Source organism: Chamaea fasciata, unplaced genomic scaffold (assembly GCF_029207755.1).
Source record: "Chamaea fasciata isolate MVZ Bird 193981 ecotype frontalis unplaced genomic scaffold, bChaFas1.0.hap1 SCAF_10, whole genome shotgun sequence".
Lineage (NCBI taxonomy): Eukaryota > Metazoa > Chordata > Aves > Passeriformes > Sylviidae > Chamaea > Chamaea fasciata.
The window spans coordinates 9063952-9076985 of record NW_027094095.1 but is presented as its reverse complement, the minus strand read 5'-3'; positions in this window follow the sequence as shown (position 1 = coordinate 9076985).

Genomic DNA, 13034 nt, shown 5'->3' with positions numbered 1-13034 from the left:
AGTCTGGTTTTTAATATCTAATCCATCATGGCCAGTTAAGTGGGGAAGCAATAATCCTTGCCTGCACTTGATGAATGGCACAGTCTAAACAAGGATTGACATGCTAATGAGGAGCTTAAGCAGGCGGGATACAGAAACCCGAAAATTAACCTGAAATGACATGTATGTTTTCCCAGTAAAGACAGAGCCAGCAGTGAGTTTACTGTGCCAGTGCATGGATCTGTGCTTTGCTTCAAAAAGCCACAGAGCACCCGTGGGTCCTGTGCAGCATATTGAATTACTGAAATTCAAGAAGAAAGAACTACCTGAGCCACGGTGCTGTCAATTGCTCTCTGCTGCACGCACCTGAGGAACCTTGGGTTTGTATACCACATAGATCAAATATTTTTGGCTTTTGATATCACAGAGTTTGCATAAGGGGATTTGGAAACAATAATGATTTCTTCTGGTTTTCCAATTCCAAGTGGAAAAGGAGAAAAGTAATATTAACAATAGCCTCAAAACCATAATGGGAAGGTTAATACTTGACAGTTACTTGAATTTTTATCTTGAAAATTAGGATTGCAACTCACTAACTGATCTATTTTTTCTGCCCCCAAATCAAAAGAGTGAGGACTGCCAGCCATCTGAGATCCAGTCACATTATTAGCTGTTCCAAGGCATCTCCTGAATACATCACTGCAGAGATAAAGCTGAAGGAAGTGAGAGCCTGGAAACTCTCTGCAAAGACCACTGTGGAAGCAGAAGGAAAGGCCAACTAAACTCATAATACAAAAATTAAGCACAGCAATGGAGAACTGCCTGGTTTTGCTCTTAGGAGAAGCCAGATGAGAAGTTTTCTAGTACATCCCTGAATGTGAGACAACTTTAGACTTTTAGATATCTATAATCCCCTGGAATGTCCCCATGCTTATAAACAAAGAAGCCCAAAAAAGCCCTGGGGATTGCATGGATCTATGCAGGAAAGGCAGAATGTGTATTTTCAGACAAAAGTTTTCAAGTGCTAGAGGTCTTGAGACCCATCTCAAATAGAATAACCAGTCTCCCACTGGACAGAACAACCCCAAATGAATGAACTAAATTTTGCTAATTCTCTGATTTGTAATGTGAACGTGACAAAGCCAGGAGAGAGTCTTGAATCACTCCAAGCTGCTTGGATCACTGGGAGGGCAGATGAACAGCAGCACTGGTGTTTACTCCGTGGCCTTTAACAGCTGCCATAAAACGGTTCATCCCCCTCCCTTAGGGCTAGTGCAGACATTTGCTTTGGCTAGTGGAGCTGGCAGGCTGCTCACAGGAAGCTCAGCAATGCCTCAGGAATGGAATTTGGCTCTGCTCATCCTTTGGGGCGTGGCAGCAGTCTGCCACAAGAGGAGAGAGAAAGAAGAGGGGGTAAAAAATATCACACCTGTGTCTACAGAGGCCACTTCTGTGCAGTCCTATGGGAGAGAGGCTCTGGTATGAGCCCAGCAGAAGCACACTGGCCCTGCTGTGCTGGTAAAGATGAGCAAGGGCAATGAAGTAAAGATGGGCTAAGCCATGCTGACCAAAAAGAACAGACCAAAACTAGACATCAGTGGGTCAGCATCTTCATCCTGCACCAATCCTGCCTGCAGCAGAGACAAACAGTGCCTTTCCAAGGGCTTGCTAAGGAACTTGAAACTTTCCTATCCCAGGAGAGGCACTGGAGAGGCTGTCAGCCTCAGGAACATCTCTAGTGCATCAGTTATGGCAGATACCATCTCTATATAAACAAAGATAACTTTGCTTCCAAAGACTTTTCCTTGTTTTCATTAGGAACGTCCATGTTCACACCATCATACCAACATCTACACCAGGACATGGATATTAGGTAAAAGTTGAACATACAACACACATTGATCTTGGTTTGATGTAAATTAGGATAAATCGTGCAGAAAGATGTTTCTCTGCACATGTTAATTAATGACTGCTAAGGATCACTGTCATCACCAGACAATGGGAGAATCAGAGCAAGTCTCTATATCAGTTTGTCCCCACAACAGCAACACCTCTCTATTAAACAGATGAGTAGAGGGTTCTGTAGGGCCCTCACCTGTTCTGCTGTGAGGTTTTGTAATTTTTTAAGCTGGCTGTAACATATAACAAAGAGAGAAAAATAAAGCCAAACCCTGAGCAGAAACAGCTTGCAAGTTGCAGGCTGCTGTTTGATAATCTTTATTCAAAGGGTGCAGCACCAATAAGGAAAACAAATCAACAGCTGAATGTGAAAGCATTTTCAGGCTTGCAGACTCTCAAGACCTTCAGATTAATATTTCCTCTGCTTCCCTCACTCAGGACAAAGTCCAAGAATAACTTTTTCAAAACTCAGAAATTTTGTGTTTGAGTGTTCCCAGTTGCATGCACTTGACAAAGTTTTAAAACAATTTAGTTGGGTTTTTTTTCCAAAGAAACATCTCTAGGATTGAGACTGATTGTGTCACCTCACGTGACTGTAAAGTAACTTTAAAGTGTCACTTTAAATCTATCACTGGGACAAAGCCGATGTTACAACAACCTTTATCTCCCTGAATAGCTCTCAATCATGAGAGTCATCAGGATCCATGCCAATGTTGCCCACTTCATATTTTTGACCAAAAAGATGTTTCCTGTCAGCTCTCAAGATAAATTGCTATAGCCTTAAAAATGCCATGCACAGAGAATAATAAAGCAACATGGAACAATGCCTCTGGAATAACAAGAGCAAGGTGGGAAGAAGACACACAGCTGGAATGAGGAGACCAAGGTCAGAGATTTCTGTACAGCCAAGGGTGGAGGAACTGATAGACATTTCTGCATGAGGTTAACCGAGCCAGAGGAGTTTCTGAGCAATGTGACATTAACACTGCCAGGCGTATGAAGAACCAGAGAGATGGACACAGCTGTATGATCTTGTGATTCAGCTCACAAAGCTACTTAAATAAATGGTCTGTAATGTAAACCAAAAATCAGCATTTGTGAGAACAGCATCTTATATCCTTCTGCAATTCTTTCTAGGTAGAATACTTGCTCAGACTCAAAAATATTAAAAACCATACATTAAAAAGAATGGCTACATCAGGTCGCCATGGTAACCAACACCTAGAAGTGGGCAACAAAGAGCACTGACGCTGTCCCAAATGCTGATTTCTGCACTTTTTAAAGGATGGCTCCTTTCCTCATTGCCTGCGACTTCATATATCCAAAGTTGTCTAAACAATGCAAGTAACTTACCTGACTTTTCCCTACATTATGTAACTCATCTTGCTTCCAGCTTCCACAGAGCCTTTGCTTTTGGACTGAAGATTTCCAGGTTCAGCCTCAGTAAAAGTGACCTTTAAACTGCATAGAGGTTCTCCAGAAGAAACGCATCGAGGAGGAGTTAATGTAAAATTAATTACCCAGGTAATTAAGGACTTAAAGGCTCAGGTCTGGTTTGTAAATGTCAGTAATCTTTGTCAGGAAAGCAAGTTTAGTAAAACCACACCTGCAGAAAGCATTCTCTGAAGAGGGCTTAAAAATCATTGTAAATAAGTAAGACCTGAACACATAGTGGCTGCAAAGACATTTCTATAAAAACATTTCTATAATTCTGTGTATCCTAATGGAAAGATTACTTCTAAATTGTACCCAAATCTCACATCCAGCATTTTTACACTGTTAAAAATTTGGAGAGAGTTTAAAGTGGTCAGAAAGTACCTAAATTGGCAATCTCCACCACAGGATGCAAAGAGAGTAACACACTGGGAGAACATCTGCCATCCCAACTGTGATCTGGAAGGGAATGTGAGTGAGAGTACTTGGGCTAAATAGAAGAAAAATGCTCAATATCTGCTATATACTTCAAGGGACTAACAAAGTCATGTGCCATCTATTTGTGCTGCGTTGTTCATTCTGTTTTCTCTCTTTGGAAAGCCAGATGTTGGTAAACTGGGACCTGGCCAGGTGGCTTCCAGTAAGGGAATGGTTGTTGTTGGCTCTTGTCCTGTGAAATTCAATCTGTTCAAACTGGGGGTGCCTGTAGATGTCCACAGGTGAGCTGGAGATGAGGTGCAAATGAGTAAAAGCTTTCCAGCCTGGGTTTTACAGGTTAACAAACAATGTCTCCTGCTGCTTAGCTCCCTTGGGACTTGTGGTCTCACATCCAGGAAGAGCAAAGAATGAAGACATAAACACAACGTGGGGCAAAAAAAAAAAGGAAGAAAACTTTAAATGTTTTAATAGAATCACAGACTCCCAGAATGGTTTGGATTGGAAAGGCCCTTAAAGCTCATCTTGTTCCACCGCCTGCCATGGGCAGGGACACCTTCTAGTAGACCAGGTTGCTCCAAGCCCATCCAGCCTGGCCTTGGACATGTCCTAAATTTAGGTGAGCTGAAAAGAACTCTTGGTGTTTACCTGGAAGCTTATGATGCTTTCATGTACGGTGTGGGGAACTACATTTTTTTTGTGTAAATTAATTGGAACGGAGCAAGCCTGAGGGTGGTGCTGGGAAAGCTCATTAAATCAAATTTACCTCCTGTGTGACCAACTTCATTGTAAGGAGAAACATGGGTAGTTCAGCAAAATGAGGGAGAAGCTGAATATTCCTTTGGATTTGTAAAGCCCTCAAAGAAGGGTATAAAATTAATACAACTGTTACCTGGTGGTGTCAGCTACATCAGTAACATTCAATAAGGCAGCCTTCCCTGCTCATGGGCACACCTGGGGAAATTTCTTAATTTTAACTATAGGAAAATGCAGGACAAACACATATAAAGTTTCCAATATGATTTTGGAGCTTTGGGAGTTGCAATGGTATGGCATGTGTTACTGCATAAAGATGTTTATGTTCTGGAGCCTTTTTGTTTTTTTAACCTTTGAAGTCAAACAGTTCAGGTGGCAAAAACTTGATTGCCACAAACCAGTGGCTGATGGGGAGGTGTGAAATGTGTTTTGAGAATGATTCAAGTCAAAAAGTAGTCCAACAAAAACTACATTCTAGGTTAAAAAAACACTGGGCAGTCACAGTGAGATGCTATTTTAAAGAGCATTCTGTGATTTAAAATAGTATCTAAACCTCCAATGTTGATTTAATGCTACTTAAAATACCTTTCACTGACAGGAATCTGGATCTTTGTGAGAAAACAGGAGAAGAAGAGGTTGACACTGTCATTCTATAAAGATGTAGGTTCTCCTCTGCAACCTCTCCTGTTGTTTATTGTAAGCTAACTCCATCACAAAGAATTACAATTCATTGTTTGATAAATCAACATACTAAATCTTGATTTTTGCTTCTTCATGTGATTTTAAAATAATGCGCTTATAGCTGGAGGTAATTTATTGTATCAAAGATGAATGTTGCAGTTGATCTACTCGGATAAATGCTTTTAATATAATAAATATACTGCTTTTAATATAATTAAACACACAATATAAAACTTTTATTGAGCTCCAAAATGGAAAAAAAAATAATAGCAGTTGCAGCAGCTACAGATTTCCTATCCTTTAAAGATCTGACAAGTAAAAGAATAGCATACAGGGTATAGAATTTCCCATCCCTTCGCAATCAATCCATTTTGCTGAACACTCAGCTTTGTTCCTCTGATATTTCCATGAACTGAGTGTCAGGGATGAAAATGTGGGTAGTATGCTGAAGTTCCCAGAAAGCAAAATGCAGCCTTATAGCCATAAAACCTGTGTTTTTTCTTGCCTACTGAGTTCTCATTTTAATAAGAATAATAATTTTAAAATCTCCTCCTTAGGTAGTTTGCTAGTGGAATTTCAGAAAGAAAAAAATGACTGTTAGCAGGAAACAGTCTATTTATAAAGTATTTTATACATTTTCCCATTGTTTATGGTATGTGGTGATGAGTTTAAAAATATCATTTCCTTTCCAACAATCTTGATTTTCCTCTTTGCTTTGATGATCTGTAAGTAGCCGTGTGAGTGTTTACACAGCATTTTGCATGCCTTAAACCAGCAGCGAAAATTCTTCTATTATTAAAAAAATTATAGGTACAGAAGGAAAGAGGAATTCAGTTCCTCCCAATGAATGAGGTTCCAGAACTCTGCCTTATGGGTCAGGATTAATTGTAAATTAAGTGCCTTCTTTTATTTTCCACATGTAATTTATATCAAAGCCGCTGTATTTCACGGTGACTCTATTTGATCTGAACAGCAATTTAACATGAGGATGGTATTGATGTTAAAAATAAACTTTCAGTGTTATTGCAAGCATCTACCTAAGATGGCTGAGTTAGAAGCCTCTGAAAATTGCAGTTCATGTATGCTCTGTAGCTTTGCAGAGACTCTGGAGAGCTAATAGCTATATTTTCAGAAGATTCTGTTCATTCCAAGTATTTTTTTTTTTTTCCATTTTGGTTCTTGGCTACAGAGACCAAACAGATTTTCCCTCAATGGCTTCTTTTGTCTATTTAGTCTTTGGTGGCAGTGGGGCTTTGAGTTCAGAGAATGTCTCTTCTGTCCTCTCAACTGGTAATTGTCTGACCATCAACAGAGCCATGCAGGGGAGTTCACAGTGAGCTGGGGGTACCAAGACTAGAACTGGGATATGCTGACAGACAGCCAACGACATGGGTATGTGCCCCAAAAGCAGCCCTGTAGGTCAGATTCCTTGAAGCTGCTCACCTTTCACTGCATTCTTCCTGTCATATGTCAAGGAAGCAGCTTTGCCTGAAGTCCATGTGGGAGCAGAGACAAATTGTTGAGAAATGTGGGGAGGGACAAGCAGCTGGCGCAGATCAACTATCTCCAGATCCCAAAATTACATCCCGTGTTCCCAGTCTCCAGGCTGTCATCCAGGTTTAACTCTTGTGGCAGAACAGCAAACCAAACTGCAGCCTGCTTGTCAAGACAAACTATTTACTTAGCAGGAGAAACAGGAGCTCTGCTCATTCAAAGTCCATCATCGAAAAGTCTGGCTCTCTCAGTCTACTCTCAGAGAAGCACAGGGTGGTCTGAGTTGGAAAAGAACTTTAAGGTCACCTAGTCCAACCCCTCTGCAGTGAGTAGGGACATTGCCCACTAGGTCAAATGGTTCAGAGCCCTGTCCAGACTGACCTTCAATGTCTCCTTGAATGGCTCCTCTATTGGATGAGCTGACCTTGGATGAGTCCAATGGCTAAGAGAGACTTTAGGCTAAAAGCATAAAGTATACAAGGCATTACAGACTTTTTACAGGGAAAAGAAAGATCTAAAAGAAGATGGAGTTTCTCAGAAACTTTTTTTTTCTTTTGTTTTTGAAAAGCAAAGGAAAGTTCATGAAAACTAGGCATAAAGAATATCAGACTGACAAAGGTGAGCTCTTGTAATGAGGGAGACACTTGAACCAAGGTTGCTCTCAAGAGCATCACATATGAAGAAACAAAGGGTTTTACAAATGATAGAACACCACAATTCCCTGCTAATGAAATTATAGTAATGGCAAGACTGAGCAGATGGTGCCATGATGCCAGGCTGTGACCATAAATTACAAAGAACAGACTGGGATGAACATTTCATCCCTGTTGTTACTCAGAAAAAGAAGTTAGCCCGCTTTCTGTTGAAACAATCTTGGGAATTCTGCTGGCAAGCCAGGAAGTTGTTAAAAAACTTCACTGTGGTCGTGCACCCTACATGGTGAGATTCCCATGACCACCTCCAATACACACACTACTTTCTGGGATGCATTTTATCAGGCTTGGAAGATAGCTTCACTGAGAATGTTTTGGTGTAGTGTAAACAGGCCCAGCTCATGCATTCGAAGGATTTGTGTAGGCAAGCAAGTTGGTGAAGAACAGGACTCCGGCATTATCCAAATGGATTAGGGCAAATGAGTCCTGCTCTTTACAAAGCAAACTTCATTGGCATGTTGGAAACATAAATATTGCTGGAATCTTTTGGTGGCAGAGAATCCATCAGTGAACCCTGTAGTGCAAGGAAGATGGTGGCTAAACTCTCAGAGAATTTAGTGTCTCTATACTATAAATGTAATACCATACAGAAATAAATCCAATCAATTCCCCTGATGCAGTTTCGTCCATGCAGTGCTGGTGTACTGTCTGAGAATGTGAGTGAGAAGGGAAGGGAAAAGGAATGCTGAGGAACATCTCTTCTCCAAGAGATCCACTGGATGTTTCAAGGCTGAATGCACCTATCCATGCATGTCTCTTTCTCCATGGGAAAGATATGGGACAGGCCAGGGGAGAGCTTGGAGACAGGATGGGAGTATAGTTTGGGCTGGCTTGGGTCCTGATGTTAAAGCCACGGTCTAACACAGACTGCAAGATGTGTTTGATTGAATTCCTCACAGGGGTACACGGCAGAATAAAAGCAGGGAATGAAGATAAAATAAACCAATCTTACCTGCTAGGAATAAAAGATTACAATTTCGGTTTATATACATGAAAAAACTTAAAAGGATGTGCTGTGTTTGAATCCACAATAGGAAGATGGAAAGCTGCACAGGCCTTTCATGTTTCATTTTTGTTTTAGCACCATTTTTTTTCCCAACATCACCAGTATGAAGAAGAGAAAATGAGGCTACATTCCAGACCCACTTGAGAAAAGAGATAAAATAACCCACTTACATCTTTTATTTTTCCAGGGTTTGCAGAAACTTGTAAAGCAGCAGCTTACCTCACGTGAACAGAATCAGAGATATATTTTTATTCACCTTTACAGCAACTACCCACTATTGCTGTACAAGATTATTTAGGACATTCTGCAAAAGAGTGATGAAGAAAGTCAAACCTAAATGGACAATTTTATGAAACACCTTCCGCTTTCATGGCTAGTAGGTCTGTTTTTCAACTCTGTTAATAAGATTACAGTAACTTTCTGCTTCCGTAAAATTACGATGAGTATGGTTGTCTGACTTATTCTGTATTTGTACTGATTGTGAATACTTCTGGCCATTTACTAAACAATTTCACATTCCTTTCACACTTGTCCTTGACTGGGAGAGAATTTCTGCTAAGCAGGATGGTCTTAAGCCCTATTTTAGTACAAAATTGCATATCTCGTACATTGCGATATCAATCCTGTGCTGTTAGTCCCCAGTGCACTACTGGAGACTGCAGACGGATTTATTTTTCCATCCACCTGTAAAATCAGCTGAATTTTGTAACCCAGCCTTTCTGAATTTTGACTTATCCTCACCAGCTCTTCGGTGGATCTGCTGACTCACTTGCTTTCTTTTAAGTTTTTTTGGCTGTTTGGGGGCCGGGAGTGGATGTCTGCTGCTATTACCGTTGTTTTGATTGCGTCTGCTGAGAAAAGTGGTGGGGCCAGCGGGAAGCCCCCTGCATGACAGAGAGCAGGGCAGGAAGCTGCTGGAAACTTCTTATATTCCCCAAACCAGCCAGATTATGACAAGTGACATTTCCTAAGCTTGCTTGGGTGGCTCCTCCACTGGCTGATAAGTCTGTGAGGCTGAGGGCGAGCATGGGGCTTTTTCTGCCCTTCAGTTTTTAGTGTAAACTGACATCCATGTATTGGTAATGAAATGTTGGGGTGTATAACAGTTTTAATTTGGGGATCCTAAAACTATCTATTTACTTTTATTAGCAAAAGCAGGGTTCTCTTTTTTTGTGGGCATTACTTCTACCTGTTTTAATAATTAATACACATGGAGCAATCAAGGTCTGCTATCATAGACTGAAATTTCTGAGTTTTTCTTCAGCATTTTCCTTTCCTGTATGCATGCACATTGTCCTTGAACAAACGCTGATGCAAAATCAGTATGGGAAGACTGAAAATTAAAATGAGTGCTGTCTCTTGCCAAAAACATTCTGGACCTCCTAAGCCCCAAATATCTTATATTGAAATATCTTGAAATATCTTGGTGGGTGCATAGGTGTGCTCGCACTTGTTTTCAGCTGCTGTGGAAGGACACAGAGGCAAACAGTGCTCCTAATTAATTATTTTAACTTGCTTGTGGGCACATACAACATTGTTGCTTTTTTTTTATCAAAAGGAAAGAAAACACTGTTTTTTTGTTTTTGTTTTTGTTTTTCTAAAAGGGGTCTATTCTAAGAGGGAGACTGCCAGCTTTGGGAGTTCTGGCCTTCTGAAAGCTGACAGAATTTCCTGTATGAGTTGCCTTTCTAAAAGCTGTTTCCTATCAGGTTTTTATGTTCTTTTTCCTTTTTTGTAAGTCTTATCCTTGTTCTTAGTCTCTCCCCACTTGTTCTCAATCATCTAACCCGATCTGTGTATGTCAAAAAAGAACTGAAGTAAGAACATACCCATTTTGACAGCTAACTTAGAGTAACAATTAACTTAGAGTAAATATGTGTGTCTGAGCCCATCACAGTCACGAACCTTATCCACAAATACTCTTCTTTTACAGCGGGTTAACTGTAGGTGTCCATCCTATCAAACAGTCTGTCCTTCCTCCCAGCCACTCCTGCCATACAGGACGACTTACTATATAGATCCTATACAGGTACTCTAAAATACTGAAAACTGAATAGTTAAAAACCTCAAGTAAATTATTTGGTTTAGGTGCTGACTATTTTTAAACCCAAGAACGTAGTGTGAAGCTGAATTTTTTTCCATTATCTATGGAAAGCTTTGGCATACAGACAGATGATCTCATTGTGTCACTGATAGGGATTTGTGGCAACACCCTTTGATCCTGCTTGGAGTCCCTGCCCCCTTCTCACCTCTCTCCCAATCCTTCCCTTCTTCACATTGAACTGTTCCATGAGCCTTCCTTGTTGCCTGTCCTGCTGTGTCCACTCAGCTGCAGGCACCAGCCAGGCTGTTGCTGAACCTGAGGAGCTCCACCAGCACATTGTTTTCAGAGCTTCTGCCCCGATGGCATCAGCTCAGCACTGCTTTCACAACAGACGGCTTGTTTGCAGAAAAGGAGGAAAAGTGGGGGAAGCAGCGGAAATCCAACTTTCCACTGGAGATGTGTCATCCCAGCCTGAACAATAGCGAGGCAAGCATGACTCTGTGCTGCACTTTGTCCCTTCTGCTGGTGCTGGGGGTGCCAGGGGAACCCTCAGCACAGATATTCTCACCAGAGCCAGCTCAGTGCTCTGAGGGGAGGCAAAAAGAGGAACCACCATGCTGATGTGTAATAACAACCACACATGTAAAAACATCTCCCAGCAGCAGGATAATTTCTAGGCTTGCTGACCAGTGCGTGCTGTGCAGACCTTGTGAACAGTCTGGCTCAGGCTCTTAATGCAAGGACTTCTGTAGGATACATGTGTTTACTTTAAAACAACAATGTGCATTTTTTTTCCCAGAACAGACTGTATTTTTTCAGTTCTTTCAGCCACAGGCTGCATTCAGGCTTTCTTGGGATATAACCACGTTTACAAAGCCTTTCCTTGACTCCCCTATCAATTTTTTTTTTTTTCCCAAGGAGTATGTAGTAGTTTGAAGGCAAAACAAATGAGAGGCTCCAAGTCAGAGATACAATTTAATAGGAAAAAAAGAAAAAAAGGAAAGAAAGTAAAATAAAATCAATGCAATAATACAAAAGACCACTGACAGAGTCAGAATACAACCTGAGCGTAGTGATGGAAGCAGTCCAGATGAGGTGGTCTTCCTGAAGCAGTGATCCTGTAGACAGGTCTGGTAGCTTGGGTCCTCTGGGAATCCAGTGGGTAAGCGCCCCTCTGGTGTTCAGAGTCTCAGCTTATATCCAGGCTGGAATGCTTGGTTTCTCCCTCTGGGCGGAGCATCCCACAATGGGATGGTGAGTCATGTGATAAGGCCTGATGGGCCCATTAACAGGAGGTAGTCCAGGAGGGGGTTATCTGTGAGCTGTGTAGCAAAGGTGCTGATGGCCCATTAACAGAAGATAAGCCAGAGTGGAGGAGGCAGGGAGCACTGCCTCACCTGGTTTCAACAGTTCTTGAAGATGGTGATAGAATATACTTCAACCCAGGACATTATCCACCCCTTATTCTATTACCATCTACATCATCCCAAATCAATACCTTCCTTAAACTACACACACACACATATATATATATAATGAAATCCTACACACAGTTCTCACTTAAAATAAGGTCTCCTTGTGGTACACAGTGGGTGTCCCCATCCTTTTGCATCACCCACCAAGTGTAACCAGGTCCTTGTGCAAAGACAATCCCACGGATGGGTTTGCCCTTGCCCGAGGTGGGATTAATCCAAACAGTCTTTCCTAACATACCTCTCATGTGTACCACAGGGACCCTATCTCCATCCACTGTATGCAAGGATTCAGACTGGGCAGGACCAGCTCGATTGATAGACCCTCGGGTATTGACCATCCAGGTGGCCTTCGCTAAGTTCTGTTCCCAATTTTTGAAGGTCCCTCCACCAAGTGCCTTAAGGGTAGTTTTAAGCAGTCCATTGCAGCGTTCCACCTTCCCGGCAGCTGGTGCATGGTATGGGATATGGTATATCCATTCGATTCCGTGTTCTCTGGCCCAAGTGCTTATGAGGCCATTCTTGAAATGAGTCCCGTTGTCTGACTCAATTCTCTCAGGGGTGCCATGTCTCCACAGGACCTGCTTTTCCAGGCCCAAGATGGTGTTCCGGGCAGTAGCATGAGGCACAGGGTAGGTCTCCAGCCATCCAGTGGTTGCTTCCACCATGGTGAGCACGTAGCGCTTGCCTTGGCGGGTTTGGGGAAGGGTGATGTAGTCAATTTGCCAGGCTTCCCCATACCTATACTTTGACCATCGTCCGCCATACCACAGAGGCTTCACTCGCTTGGCCTGTTTGATCGCAGCACAGGTCTCGCAGTCATGGATAGCCTGGGAGATGCTGTCCATAGTAATGTCCACCCCTCGGTCACGAGCCCATCGATATGTTGCATCTCTCCCTTGATGACCAGAGGCATCATGAGCCCAACGAGCTAGGAACAATTCTCCTTTGTGCTGCCAGTCTAGATCAACCTGAGATACTTTCACCTTGGCAGCTCGATCCACCTGCTCGTTGTTATGATGTTCTTCATTAGCCCGACTCTTGGGTACATGCGCATCCACGTGTCGAACCTTCATGGTCAGCCTTTCTGCTCGGGTGGCGATGTCCTGCCAAATCTCAGC